The following is a 15525-nucleotide window of genomic DNA, read 5'->3' on the forward strand; positions in this document are numbered from 1 at the left end:
CTCTACTTAAGTAATTGAAGGAGAGACTATAGATTGATTTTTTTATGCTTCAATTTGAAAAGCTGAGAGGAACGTCATCTTTGTGGGTTACTGAAATACCTTTGTGTGATCCTTAAGATTGTGGGAAAACCCCAGATTCAAAGGGAAGATTTGAGGGTTTTTTTTAAATCAAAAGGCAGCGGTACCTATTTTGACTACTTATTTAAAACCTGACAGGTTGAGAACAGAGGGAAGCCAGGGACAATGAAGCCGCAGGAAGTGGCTTCACGTGTTGCCTATTGCATCCTGGACGATTTGGATAAAACAGAAACAGCTCTGATGCCAAATGCCCTATAAATTTCAAATGCTGGCGTCAAGTGTGGTGGAGCTGATTTAATGCAGAGCTTTGCCCACAGGTCTTTGGTGACTTGCTTTCAGTTTTCTTCACAAAAATGCAAACTATTTGGGGCTCTTTCATATGGCTAAATGAAAAATTGTGTGCATTTGGCTCCGTGAAGCAAGTAGCCTTGAGAGATGGGCCTGCCTAGAAATTGACTACATTTTTGTGGGAGAACGGGTGAAAAGGGCAGTTTCCTGTGTTGCTGCCAAAAGGTCTGAACAATTTGTAGTAGCTTGTGGCTAGAAAACAACTTCTGTGAGGCAAAAACAGCAACTGCAAACTGGCTCTGGTATGTGTGAGAAAATGCTCTTCTTTCCTACTCGATTGTTAGGCTTTGTAGGAAATTTAGATGGTAATTTTTAAACTCAGCCGCTTTAAATGGTGTTTTGGTTGATTTGGATAAAAATCTGGGTAAATATTTGGAGTTAGCACAAGTAGTGGATAACGTGGTCTTAAAGAAAAAAAAAAAGGGCAGCATTTTTCTTTTGCTTTTATTGTAACCATGGGTTTGGATGGTAATTCATTCTTCTGCTGACTTAAGAGTGCAGGTAAATCTTGGCATCTAAGGCGGGTATTTTTACAGGAACGGGTTGTTTCAGTTAAGTTACTAGAAGCGTGTTTTTTTAATTCACTTGGGCAGTGGGTTCCATCTTGTATTAGAAATACGTTTATAAAATATGTATGAGAAACTACTGGTAGTTGCCTCTCACTAGTACTTCCAGTGTGGGCACCCTCTGACGTCCTTGTGTTGGTTACGTCGTCCCCTCTGCGGAGGGAACCGGCTTAGAGAGGTCAGGGTCATGGAGCTAGAAAATGGTTGGAGCCGGCTGGGATTTGGAGTCTGGTCTCTGTGTTTCTAAGTATTTCAAAATAGTTACTCTTTCAGATGTTCATTTTGTAGAATTAAAATCTGTTGAAGATATTTTTTTGGAGGTGGAATGGGCTTGCGTATGTGAAGATAGACTTGGTTTGATTTAGTTTTAACCTTTTAACTAGGCTCTTCTTTTTCACTTGCAGCTTCCGCCAAACCTGAGCATCTGTGTGCTGTACTTATTGTTGCTTAAATGCTCCAGACTTTGCGTGACTTCCTTGGCCTTAATTTTGGTGATTCTCTTCTGTTGGGGATATCTGTTAGATTTCATTAAAATGCAGACAATAGCTGGTTAAGACATAATCTTTTTCCTAGAATTTTGCCCAGTTCATCAGCATCAGTTTCTTCTTTATTGTATATTTAATAAATAGCTTGATGCTCATCACCTGGCACAGTGCTTCTCAACTGGGGTGGGGGCGGGTGGCTGATCTTTGTCTCTTGGGGTACACTGCAATGTCTGGAGACAGTTTTGATTGCCACGACTTGAGGGTGAGCTACTGGCATCTAGTGCGTGGAGGCCAGGGATGCTGCTGACCATCGTACAATGCAGAGGACAGCTCCTCACCAGAGAGACCTGTCTGACCAAAATGCTGTTAGTGCAGAGGTGGAAGAACCCCCATCTAGCTAAGATAGGGCATGGACCAAATCTAATCAATTAGAAACTGTTTCTGTCTTCCTGAGATTTTTTCTTTACAAAACACCTCACTGGTAACTAGGCGAGTTTTTATTCTCTATTCTGCAGGTGGAGGAAGAGGGTTATCCACCTGTCTGCTCACCAGCCCTAAGCCAAATAACGCAAGTTGACCTTACACTGGATTCTATTTTTCAGCTGCCTCCTGCCTTCATCCTCTGTCCCGACTTAGAAGAGATCACATCTTAAACTGTTACCTACCGTCGTCTTAGCCACGATCAGAGTGGTACATGAACTACCTTGACCTGGGGTGGGAGAGAAGCAAAAGAAGGAGAGAGATACCCACCCAGGTTTTGACTGGGATGGAGATTGGTCCTGGTGTGCCTCCCCTAATTATACTGAGTAGCGGAGGATGCAGTGTGAGTGATACACGTAGGTGCACACTTATCAGCAGAGTCAAGTGTTGATTCACTTTGTACAATGAAAACTGAAATACAGTGGATAAATGGAATTTTTAAATAACCTTAAAAAGGGGAAATCTCGAGGTCCAGTATCTCTCAAATAGCTACCATGGAGGCCGGCCCCGTGGCCGAGTGGTTAAGTTCACGTACTCTGCTTTGGCGGTCCAGGGTTTGGCAGGTTCGGATGCGGGGTGGGGACTTAGCACTGCTCGTCAGGCCACGCTGAGGCAGTGTCCCACATGCCACAGCTAGAAGGACCCACAACTAAAATATACAACTAGCATACCAGGGGCGCTTTGGGGAGAAAAAGGAAAAATAAAATCTTAAAAAATAGCTACCATGTTAGTAGGGAAATTGATTTACTTTTGCATCTTATTAACTTGTGAGTTCTTGGGCCTAAACTTTGTGATTTTTGATCAAAGGTTGAAAGTTGAAAGGAGCAACTTGTAGTGGTGTCTTGATGCCTTTGCACCTTCTTGGGGTTCTGTGACTCCTTTCTTTGCTTCCTTCATCCTTCAGAGATGGCTCTGGTTTTACCTCACTTCCTTCTCTGCTCTTATGCCTTTTTGCACATTGTTTTCTGTAGGTATTTCTCAGAGTGAATTGTCTTCATTGGCTTCCTCCCTGTGTCCCTTACTAGGTTATGATGTCCTAGCACAGTGCTGGGTACATAGTGGCCATTCCCTAAATGTTGAGTGGCTGAATGGTGGAGGAGGAGAAGCTGATATCTTGGCAGTCTTAGAACTAGGTAATAGAAAGTGTTGGGTAGGGTGTTTGAAAGTCAGGATGCTGAGAAGGAGCCTGAGTGAGTGAAGGTAGGAACTGCCACGTTAGCATGAACATATTGGTGTGGTTTGCGCTGTGCACCTTTTTTTTGTCTTGGCAGTCTGGGTGACTGAGGCTGGTAGGCTGGGTCACGGCCTTGACCATATCTGCAGGTCCAGGTGGTGTTCCTGTCTTCTACCTGAGGTTCCTCCAAGATAATTATGATTTTGCTCTGAAGGGCTTCGTAGCCTTTGCATGTTCTGGAATGTAATCTGCCTCTTTGCTGGCATATGTGATGTCAATCTGGATTTCTCAACTGTGTTAGTCGTGTGTTCCCCTCCTCCAGGAGGAACTGAGTTTTACAGTGATAGCAATACCCCGTGATTTCTATCCTGCGGTGATTTCCCCTGGTGCCCTTCTTGGAGCACATGGAGTTCTGGCCTTGACCTTTTATTGCCTGCTTAGGCAGATATGCTTCCTTAGCTTCAGTTCTGCTGGCCCTTGAATTCCAAGAGACACTTCATTTTACTCTGGGGTTTCTTATGTGCATTAGTGTCACCATTAGTGCCCTGGGTTAGAATAACAGCAGCTCCATAATGCGTGTCTTTTGTTTTTCTGTTGAATTACATGAAAGCACTTATTAGACATTTTGATTTAACATAGAGATAATTATGGGAAAAGCTGTTTCTTTCAGCAAAAGGCCCACCAGCAGGGCACCAGAGCTTATCACTGCGGCCATGTCATTAGACTTGTCCCTTGGAAATTGAACACGCCTGATTGCACAGGTGTTTGCATGGTTGAACAGATTATATTTGGACAATAAACTGTGATGCCTGACAGTGCTGAGAGGCGGGGCAGAGTTGCACATGGACTACGTTGGTAAGAGAAGTAAGAGAATATTACCAAACATTTTTGTTAAAGAAGAGAAAAGAATTTATTTTGAGAATAGATACACTTTTTCTTCTGCTCTTTAATGGTTAAGTACCCTTAAACTTAGTAGTGTTGGAAGTCAGCCTTGTACTGGGCAGATTTTTTTTTTATGAATGGTTAATAACTTTTGTTTATTTATAACATTGAGTTCGTTCAACAATACCAGGTTTTCCCTGTTGGAGGACAGCTGTAGTTAGATTGCAGTTGAGACCATAAGAAGAGCCAATTTCCAGGATCATACGTTTTTTTGGTGTGTAATTAGTTTGCTTTATGTACGGGTGTGAAATTTATGTCCAGGAGAGTGGGGGTGTGCGGCTGACTGGGGAACTGTCGTAGGATCTCTGGAGATCTCTAAGAGTGCAGTTAAAGTTGTGAATTTAAATTGAGACAGGTGTGTCGTAGGTATTTTTATTTGGCTACCTGGGTACAGGTCTGAGGTAAGGTCAGAGTTAGCTGGAAATAGAGCCGGTGAATGTGCTAGAGGCTAGCATGGCTGGGAGTTAAGGGTATCATGGTGACCCGCGGCTGCCCAGCCCCTGAGGGAGGGTAGTGAAGACAGGGCAGTGGGAAGGTGGTCGGGGCACAGGCTGCTCAAGGTCAAAGAACTGTTGGAGTTGGCGTTCAAGTGGGATTGAGCTGGAAAGATAGAAGCTAACAGGCTGGGATGCATGCAATTGGGATAATGGTAGGATTGTAGGTCTAGGGCCGGAGTTTTCAGGAAATCCTTTAAGAAGGCCGTGACTGGCCTTTAGAAGTTGAAGCAACAACAGGAGAGTCAGGCCTCTCTTCTCTATACGGAACCTTTATGTGAATTGACAAAAGAAGCCTCGCCCTTTGGGAAAAGCTTTCAATTAGCAATAATCGCGCCTCGGGTCAGCCTCACTGCTGCCACTCTGCCCCTGTGCAGGGCTTCCCCTTCGGGAGGGGAGAGGACCCTTTTCCAGCTGAGGCTGTCAGTGCCCAGAGCAGGCTTGCTGGCTCGGGGTCGGGTCTGGGTTTGGCACAAGTTGCCCAAGCATAGGGTTTCGCTGGTCGGAGTGGGTCACACGTAGTCATTTGAAAACTTTGTTTCCATTAAGTCTGGGTGTGTTTACTGTGTATTTGTGAACTGGGTTGGGATGTAAGTATTTTCCTCTGGGTCACAGTTGGAAAAATGTGAAAGCCAGTGCTTGGGATGTGAGCGTGGGAGTGAGCAGCTGAGGGGGTGAGGAGGGCCGGGTCACTGGGATTTGCTTTTTAAGTAGGCACACAGTTCTGAGCCTTAGAGAAAGGAGTCGGAGTATACTAATAAAACCATTTGGGGGTTGGCCCGGTGGCGCAGCGGTTAAGTTCGCACATTCCGCTTCTCGGCGGCCCAGGGTTCGCTGGTTCGGATCCCGGGTGTGGACATGGCACTGCTTGGCACTCCATGCTGTGGTAGGCATCCCACATATAAAGTAGAGGAAGATGGGCACGGATGTTAGCTCAGGGCAGGCTTCCTCAGCGAAGAGAGGAGGATTGGCAGTAGTTAGCTCAGGGCTGATCTTCCTCCAAAAAAAAAAAAAAAAACCATTTGGATTTGGAATGATTGTACATGGGAAGGTTTGGGATTCAGCCCCTCGCCCCAGTAAAGACTTGAAACATCATGGGTGGTGGGGAAAAGCGTCGCTCACACATTGGTTGAGCTTCTGGCTGATCACTGGGTCTCTGCAGCTCTTCACTGTGAGACTGAGGGAAACAGATGGCAGAATGCCAGAGTCTGGGTCCCCTCCGAGATCCTGAGGTTCTGTCAAAGCTGGCCAGTAGGAAAGGGGACTTGTGATGTGCTTTGGGTCATAGGGAGAGCTTTCTGTGACTTAGTTATGGATTGACCACAAAACACGTACTCAGCAATAGATAATTGAAAATTAATTTTTAGAGGGTTGAGAAGGTAACACGGCTCTGTAAAAGATCAAGTAGGCACAGTCTTGGGAATTGTGAGATAGAAGTTCTACCTCCCTCCTCCTCCTGTGGTCTTGATGATTAAAAAAAAAAGCATCTGGGTATCTGGGTGTAATTTTGGCCTTGCCTTTAGAGTGTAAGTAAAAGCAGACCAACATATTTGGGCTTTCCTCATCATGTCCCATCGTTACGAGTGGTGAAAGTATGACAGTAAGTGGTAAGGCCTTGTGTGGCTCTCTGGACTGAACTTGGGAGGTGAGGGCTCTGGTTTCCCTTCACAGGGGACCATATTGGTCAGGTGCTGGCAATGGGAGGCAGGAAGCTGCACTCTGGCACTTACAGAGAAGGGACAGGTGAGCAGGGCCTGGTGGAGGGGGTGTGGGGAGGCGGGGGACCTGAGTGGAGGCCCATGTCCTAGACCCCTCTAGTGTGGGCTCCCAGAGTGCCCACCTCGGCCCCTTGTGAGGGGCCCAGCCTCCTGCTGCAGGAGCAGGGGGGGAATGGATGGGGATTCTTCACTGACTCTGGTGTGAAGGGAGGGTGGCAGCCAGGGTCATCTCCCGCTGTTCTCCCAGGGAGCAACTGTGTTTTAGTCAGAACTCCTCATTGTGTGTTTGCCTTAGAACTGTTGTTAAAATTTGCAGGTGAGTGTTCAGTGCCTTCAGGTGCGTTACAGATTAATTGGACCTTCTTACGTAGGCTGAGGGAGTTAGTACTCACTTTAATGACTGTTTGTGTGGGGAAAAATCATAATAATAGCATTCATTCATTTACTTTGTGTCTGAAACCATCGTTGTGCATTATTTTATCTGTATGGATAGCCAGGCCTTCTATTTCCTCCCCTCACCTCACAGAATGAGATCGACTTTACTTTTGTCGTCCCCATCTCATTCCCCTGCTGTGCCCACCCCCTCCCCAGCCTAGTCGTTGCTTCCTCTGGGGGTTAGGCTGTATGGATGGTTATTTTCTTCAAATCAGTGACTCAAAATCAGGCTTTTGGGACACAGATGTCACGAGTCGGGGTCTGCCTACAGACAGGCCTGCAGAACTAGCCTGTTTGGCCCTCCAGATTATAAATAAAGGTTTGCAGCAGCTAAAGTTTGGTCTTCCAATTATGGTCCTGATGGTGTTTGGTGCTGTGCTCTACAAAAAGTTTCAAGCTGAAAAGTTGCAAGTACAGGGCTTCCCAAGCAGAGCACAGTTAGGTGTGACCCTGAGGTTTTCTGGGGCCAGGGAGGCCTGTGTTTTTCTGCTAAATAGCATTGGGTGGGCTAAGGGATTCCAGCCACAGCTGGATTCCAGAGCCAGTACAGAGCCATGGCTGGCAATGACATCACCTCCAGAGGTGCCAAATGGTTCTGTTTTTCCGATGAGCCTGCCTGTGCTTTTTTTTAAAGACGTTTAAATACTGCTGTGAGATTATGTTTCGAAAATAAGTGTGAAATCCAGTTCTGGGTGTGTGTGTGTGGAGGTGGGGAGATGAAAGTACAGTGCTTTTAGCAAACCACACAGCCCCAGAAATTCCAGTTTTAGGTTGCTTGCGTTCAGTCACTCCCAGGAGATTTTTGCGGGGAGGAGGGGGCCCGGAGGAGGGGATTCAGACTAGATGAGAAAAATAGCTGTGGAAAAACAAGGTTGAGGGGTGTCCCCCCTCCCCCTTCCCCCTAACTGAAGCCAGGACTGCTGGTGTTTCTAGAGAACTCTCGTTGCGCGGAGGCCGAGGAGCTGTGATTTCACATATCAAGCTTGGATTCAAGCAATTGGATCTTTTTATGATGAATTTATATGTTCGTTGAATACAATTTGCAATACAGAGAAACATAAATGATAAAAGCCAGCTTTATTTCCACTTATAGACCTCATTGTTAATATTTTGTTTTTATCCTTGTACCTTATGTTCATAGCATGTGGAATGAATACTTCAGTAAATGTGTATTTGTATACATTTCACAAAGTAGGGCCCATACTGTATGTTTGGTTTTGATGTCTATTTTCATTCAACTTTATGTTGCGTACAGTTTGCCAAATAATTTTTTTAAATGTACAGTTTTAGAACTATGAGGCTCTTTAAGAGAGAATGAGTTCTCCCTCTCTTTATTTCATAGATGAGGAAATTTCATAAAGTGAAGGTAAATGACTTGCTCAAAATGACGGTTACTTTCAGAGCTGGAATTAGAGCCATATGCTTTTCACTCTGCTGTTCTGCTGATGTCACTATTTACTGGGAGCATTTGGGAAGTATTGTCTTCTAGGATAATTAGAGGTCCCTGCCCCAGAGAGTTCAGTCCTTCTCCGTATAACTGAGTGTGAAAAAAAGTGGGAACACTGAGACTCCCCAGACCCACCTGTGCAGTTAAATTCATTTGCCCCAAGTGCTTTGGAGAAGTTTGAAAACCATTATGATATGGCTGGATTTCTGCTATTTTAGGGTTGACGTGAACCTGAAAGGAATAGAGGTTAAAAATATATGTTTTACGTTTACCATAAGCTGAAGCATATTTGAAGTTTTTCTTTTCCACCGCATTAAAACCAGTAAATCTCTTAAAACTTTTCCGTGGTTTTGCCAAGCTGTTAATTACCATCTCATATGCCAGATTTCTTCTACTCTGGAATACATTTGCCGTAGGTTGCTGAACTCCTATAGGAGTTCTGAGATGTATAATTCCTTTTGCAGTTGCTCACACAGTCTTACGGCGTTCCTTCTACGGTTGTCTTGAAATTTGAGCATTTCGTGAATGTCAGCTTTGCACCGGGTTGTGTGTGTTAGTCTGGATGAGGATGTTGTCTTGTCATCCCCTTCCTGCCTCTCTCTCCCCTCCACTTTGCTTGTCTTCCTGGTACTAGGAGAGCACCTTGTAGGGTCTCATGTATTACTCTGACGTGTTAGAAAGGTTCTGAGCACATCAGGGCGAATTAGGAAGCATGGCGTCTTCCCTCGTCTCTGTGCTGGCTCATCTCGGGAATATCTGCAGAAAAAGCAAGTCTAGAATGATTTGCACATTTTGTCTTTTGGTCAACAGCTAGTTAGATGTCCTTTTTGAGGCTGGTGTTACGGATTCAGATAACTTACGGGCACGCAGAGCCTCGGGCTCACCCTCACCCCTGTTTGACCTTTCTCAATCTAGAAGAAACTATGTAAAACAGTTGAAGTGACTTTGATGCGATGGGAGGAATGTCTGAAAAAATAGGTGATGGAGAATCCTCAGTTTTTGTTTTTCTTGGAAAAACCCCTCCACAAGAAGTCTTCAGCATATTAAATTCTACATCTTGAAGGCTTACTGACAGTTTTCTTCATTTCTTGGCTTTCTGTATCTTGAGGGAAGAATTGAAGGTGGAATGAGGGGAATGAAGAAATTAATGTTGCAAATCTGAGGGGTAGGGAGTGGGGAAGAAAGGAAGTAACTTAATTGCTTGGGTGTAATTGTAGTGCGGGAAGAAGGAAAGGGTGGAAGAATGGAAAGAGATCGAGAAATAAGCATAAATAGCCAAATATTAGGGTGGGGACAAAAATCTGAATGTCTTTTGGCGAGGTTGATTATACTTCTGGTTCTTTTCCAAACGTTTTTTAAATGATTGAGTGGGTGGGGAAACTCCACTAGAGATGACAGTGTAAGTGCTGGAGAAATATGATGGAAATAGCCTGAGTGGCTAACGTAGGAAGAAACAGAATTAAGAAAATTCTTTTTTTCTTTTTCTGGCAGTGCCCTGCGTTTCTTATAATGCTGTACTTAATTTGTTCCCTAGTGTTGTACTAAAAAGTTTACAGTATAATGTAAGAAGTCTCCTTTTCGATCACTTGCTTAGTTTTTTCCCGTCTCTCTATAAGCTACTTGCCTTAGAATAGGCGTCGCAGCCCTCGCCGTCTCCCGACTTGTTCATTGCGGAAAAGCGGCAGGACATAGAAGGTGTGGTGCCGAAGGAGACCGATTCCTGGAGCTGTAGAGGAAAGCAGCCACGCCACTGTGTGGACCGAGCACACCTGTGTGATGTGTGTGCACACACGTATGCTTGTTTCCCTTGAAACAGAAGTGCATAGTTGTGATGCACTTGTGCAGAAGTTTCGTGTGTTGCTCGAGTGTGATCTTATTTCTCTTGAGAAATCTTTTTTTATTCATTATATTTAAGTAATAATGGATCTGTATACTCCCTAGGCCTTTCACAATTATTTTCCACTTATTTCTGTTTGGTTCTGGGAAAAGAGTAAAATAATTCGGGAATTAATTTTGTGATTGGAAGAGGAACGCTACTTCCCAAAGATATTTATGTTTACCATTGGGTTCTAATATCAGTATTATTTCTTGACCTGGGGGCTGGGCCACCTCTGACATAAGCGTTAGGAACTGAATTGTGTCAGCATTGCCACTTAAGGCGTTTATCCTAATCCACGCGTCCTTGGAGTGTGTTGTGCCAATGAGCAAGGTGCTTGCAGACCAGGCTGCAGGTGTGAGTTCTCAGGAGCTCTGTGATCACCCAGGGAATTCTTACTGGTAAATGTGAGTTGGTGTTTCTTCAGATGCTCTGTTTTGACTGCATGAGGGGTAGTGGTATTTGGGATTGATGATGTCGTTCTCCTAGAATAGAATGACTGTTTGTGGATCCTGTCTCACAGGGGCTGTTATGCAGGCGCAGTAAGTCGGGGGGATGGCCGGTGCGGAACCTGCGGCGGAGCTTGTGGAGATGTGGTCCAGATCTGGGTTGGCCAGGTTTCCTGGGAGCTGAACTTATGTTGTTTTTATATAGATATATCCTAAAAGTTCTGCATAACTGTCCCACAGTTATGTTTGAGTGTTCCAGAAGAATAAAATAGTGACTTTCTTGTCTTATGCCTCAGTTCCGGCAGCCACAGCTACCCCTGTCTTGGACAGGCTCCCCTTCACTTTTCTAGCGGTCCTTGTCCCTGCTCTCTGCTGCAGTTCCTGCGCCCTGTGCAGCGTGAAGGGAAGAGGATCCTCCGTGCCTTCCTCTGATCAAGGCTGTGCGGGGAGGAGAGATTATAGTGATGCCTGGAGTTAGAGAAAAACAGCCACTATTGCACATTTTCGTGCCGCTTTTTTTTTTTTTAACTGAGTTAATGATAGGTTACAATCTTGTGACATTTCAGTTGTACATTAATGTTTGTCATTCGTGTTGTAGGTGCACCACTTCACCCTTTGTGCCCACCCCCCCACCCCACCTTTCCCCTGGTATCCACTAAACTGTTCTTAGTCCATAATTTAAAATTCCTCATGTGAGTGGAGTCATACACAGATTATCGTTCTCTCGCTGGCTTATTTCACTTAACATAATTCCCTCAAGGTCCATCCATGTTATTGCAAATGGAATGATTTTGTTCTGTTTCACAGCTGAGTAGTATTCCATTGTATATATGTACCACATCTTCTTTATCCATTCGTCTGTTGCTGGGCACTTAGGTTGCTTCCATGTCTTGTCATGCCGCTTTTACACCTGTAGGGAATGGGAAGCTCCAGGTGTGAGGGGCATTGGGAATAGGAGACAGCAAGAGGGAAGGGGTGTGTGCAAGAGTGTACTGAGGGGCAAAGTCGTTCAGAAACGAGAACTCTTCACCTGGTTGGTTTAACAAGTTAATGCAAATGAAAAACACTGGCAGATGTCCTTTGCCAGGAGGTCAGGTTTCTGCCTTTTCTCAGGATAGTCTAAAAAATATCTCAGTCACTTAGCTCAGTTTAAAGGTTCTTAGATTCTCTAGTATCTGTATTGTAAAGAATTGGCTAAATTATTTTTTCAGGTGCCTCCTGGATCTAAAATTATATGATTCAAGAGGACTGTATATCCCAAAATATATTATTATAGGGCTTATTTCAGAGCCATTTCTATTTTTTTTCTTGCTTTTCATAGAATTTAATGCCTTTTTGAAGATAATGACCCTGTAGGTTCATGTTAACCCGTGAGAACCAACCAGGCAACGTACGGATGGTAAGTTCCATACTCCTCGCATTTTCCTAATATGAATCGTAAAAGATGGAATGAGATTTTTCATTATAAATGTGCCAAAATCATTTTTGTTTCATTAAAGTGCTGTTTAATTTAATATTAGGCTTACTTTATTGAATTGTTATGGTGATTATCTTGGATAATAGAAAAATACGATTATGATGCCTGGAATTGTTTGAAAAAATAGGTGTGCTGAGTTTCTTTTCATAAAGGGGTTTTCTTGTAACTACATTTCTTTCTCCCTGGATATGCTACGCATAACTTTGTGCAGGGATGTGTGTGTTTTGCTGTGGAGGATACCCAGATGAGTAAGACAGACTTGTTCAGTAGAGTGGGTGAGATGTGGCCACGGGGCCTATGCTGTAGAAAAGGGCTGAGCTCTAGGAGAGAGATGAGGAGTGCTCTGGGCCCCTGGAGGAGGGGAGGATGGCGTGGAGCCAGGAGTAGCAGGCAAGTCTTGGGCAAGGTCATAGCATGGTAGCCGGGCTTTGCCCGGTGGTGGTAGTGATGTTGGACATGCTGCTCGGCTGGCTGACTTGAGAGGCTGGAGGAGTGAGCCTGGAGACTTGAGGTGCTCTTTCACTCTCAACAGTAGAATTCGTCATGGACGGGACTAAGCAGAAAGGCCAGAAAGGGGTCTGGCCAGAGCCAGGAGGACTCTGTGATTCAGGTGGCAGGGTTTGTTTTTTTCCTGCAGTTACTGAGGTTTTCGGAACATATGAATGAGGTGATCAGGACAGGAGATTAGTAGGGTAGAGAGTCAAAGTTAGGGCTCTGACTTTGTCAGGGCTCACAGATAATTTATGAGAAACAAATAATTATGAGAAAAATGTGCCTGTTGACAACTTATTATTTTTTTAAAGATTGGCCCTGAGCTAACATCTGTTGCCAATCTTCTTTTTTTCTTCTTCTCCCCAAAGCCCCCCAGTACATAGTTGTATATAATAGTTGTGGGTCCCTCTGGTTGTACTGTGTGGGATGCCACCTCAGCGTGGCCTGATGAGCAGTGCCATGTCTGCCCCCAGGATCTGAACCAGCGAAACCCTGGGCCGCCGAAGCAAAGTGCACGAACTTAACCACTTGGCCATGGGGCCGACCCCTGATAACTTATTTACTGGTTTTACTTTAATGAGTGTCTACTGTTGGTAATTATAACTGAAGTTTTTTTGACAATACAGAAGTCATCAAATTGTTTTTTAGGGTACTGTGCTCTGAAGATAACCGAGTACATACGCTTCATAAAAGTGAGTAACAATCAGCTTAAGATCCTGAGTATGATCTTCCTCCATCCGGTATATTCAGATATTTATTTTGTAATTAACCTTGGCTCTTGGCATTCTCTCTCTCTCTTTTTTTCTGAAGGCATTTCTTAAGCCTTTCTCTCAACAGTGTTTTGAAAATGTTACTCGGTTGATTAAGAGTGGGTATGTCTTGATTTCCCCTCCGCTCCCCAGTTTATTAAGCTTCTAGTTCCATTTCGGTATGCTATTTTAGGGAAGTTCTTGTCCCTTTTTTTTGAGGAAGATTAGCCCTGAGCTAACATCTGCTGCCAATCCTCCTCTTTTTGCTGAGGAAGACTGGCCCTGAGCTAACATCTGTGCCCATCTTCCTCTACTTTCTGTGTGGGACGCCTGCCACAGCATGGCTTGCCAAGCGGTGCCCATGTCCGCACTCGGGATCCGACTCAGCGAACCCTGTGCCGCTGAAGTGGAACGTGTGCACTTAACCGCTGCCCCACCGGGCTGGCCCTTTGTCCCATTTTTGACAGTAGTTTGTCTTTAATCCTTCTGAACATTATTTGATGTTGATAGTCTTGAAATTCCAAGTAAAACTATCTTGGAAAGAAAGTCAAAGTCTCATAGCTAGTGAGTGAAGGAGTTGGAATTGTAACTCAGATCTGCCTGATACTGAGTCATTTTATATCTCTAAGCCTCAGTGTCCTTATCTGTACCATGGAGGCATTGATAGTATGTTTCTCATAGAGTGGTCATGAGAAAGTAGATGAAATGATACATGTCGATTGCTCAGCATAGTGCTGGCGTAGCTTGTTGTAAGCTGTCTTTTAAACAACGTGAATTATAGAAGCACAGTGTTTAGGCATCTCAAAAACTTAGTTGATTCCATTGTCGAGGTAAGTAATTTTATGTTTTGATTTTTTTAGTTATACTCTTCCTTTTCAAAATGAACATTTGAAATTACCCAATTTTTAAAACGTGAAGCCCTCTTTGACTTTTGTCTGTCATAATGAGTGAAACGTATCCTCAATAGTCTTAATTCTTCCCTACAGGCTATCATTCTACACGTTCAGTTCTGTTCTGTGTTAATTTTTACTGCCTTTCCCCTCTTGAAATGCGATAGTCCTGTCTGCCCTAGTGGAAACATTGTTCCCTTTGTTAGGGCTAAAGAAATTCCTTTGTGGTTCCTTTGAGACATTCTGCAGATGCCATTTTGCAGTTCTGAAAAATATGTCCCTTTCCTTGTGCTGTGTTAAATTGTGCGTGTGTACGGCTTGGAGTTTTAATGTAGTTGTAGTGAAAACTTGACAGTGACACTTCTTAAATGGTAAACCAAAGACAGGCTCACTCTCAACCGAACGCGGGGGTGTGCTCCCTGTCTCTCCGTGGCGCTGTGTGGTCTGAGAGTGGATCCCTCCTGCACTTCCATGTGACCTCAGCGTTTGATGCTTTTTGACTGACTTCATCGGAAACTGTTAAAACAACTTCAGAACGGGAACTCTAAGCCTTTTGTTGATGTGTATTGCTTTTTAAAGCTCTCTTAATTTATATGTTCTTAATAGCATTTTAAGTGGCAAGTATACACTCAAATTTTCTAAGTGGCTTTAATCCTTGCAATAAGAAGAAGTAGGGGCAAAAATCTGTTGGGAAATTGCCCTGATAAAATCCAGGAAATTCCTTTCATTCTTTTAAACCTGGTTAAAATCTAACTTTAAGGCCCTCATGCAGCAGTGTGTGCGAGCTTGTGCTGCTGACACTCCAGTGGTTTCTTGTGTCTAGTGTAAGCTCAAAGAGGAACAGTCCGAATGTACCTGTGTGTTTTAGCTAAATGTGTACCACGTGGCCCGGTACCAGTTTATGACAACTTTGCTTGCACTTAGTTGTCCTGTTTTGTACAGCCTTTAAAACTACTGAAGCAGGAGTAGAGAAATAAAGGGAGAAAATGTCACATGTTTTGTTTTAATGGACTTTAAGAAAAAATTTTTAAATAGATTAATCACGATAACATATTCAGTGAAGAAAACTTGTGATATAGAAAAATACAAATAAAGCAGTAAAGCAAAATTTCCCATTGCCTGCATTCATGAGCAACCATTGTTCCCATTTTGGCTGAGCATTTCCAGTCTTTTCTCTGTGAATTATGTACACATGGGTTAAAACAACAGCATTATCCTTTTAAACCTTCTTTTCTCTTTGCAAAATATGGCAAATATGTCTAAATTTTTACGATGGTCGTGCGTGTTAATCCATGGGGCATTCATTCATTAGACGGCTTACTCGAAAGTTCTCAATTAGTAGAAAGTGTGTACATTTGTTGCCCAAAGACATACGTGCCAGAAATATGTGTCATCTTAGATGTTTTCCAGGATCCTAAAAGCATA

General features: G+C 43.8%; 1 protein-coding gene across 12 annotated transcripts in view; it reads left to right on the plus strand.

The window, feature by feature from the left end:
• The window catches only part of EPB41L2 (erythrocyte membrane protein band 4.1 like 2), a 203543-nt gene that overhangs the window by 47174 nt on the left and 140844 nt on the right, over positions 1-15525 (plus strand). Inside the window, exon 2 of one of the 12 annotated variants that reach the window (XM_046677722.1) lies at positions 13110-13153. The exons of 10 other annotated variants lie outside the window; for them this stretch is intronic. The gene's annotated coding sequence lies outside the window, so the exon portion shown is untranslated. Of the gene's footprint in view, positions 1-11813; positions 11892-13109; positions 13154-15525 lie in introns of all 12 variants that reach the window. One more of the 12 variants, XM_046677724.1, reaches the window with a different exon arrangement.

The sequence above is a fragment of the Equus quagga genome, chromosome 11 (assembly GCF_021613505.1).
Source record: "Equus quagga isolate Etosha38 chromosome 11, UCLA_HA_Equagga_1.0, whole genome shotgun sequence".
Taxonomy (NCBI): Eukaryota; Metazoa; Chordata; class Mammalia; order Perissodactyla; family Equidae; genus Equus; species Equus quagga.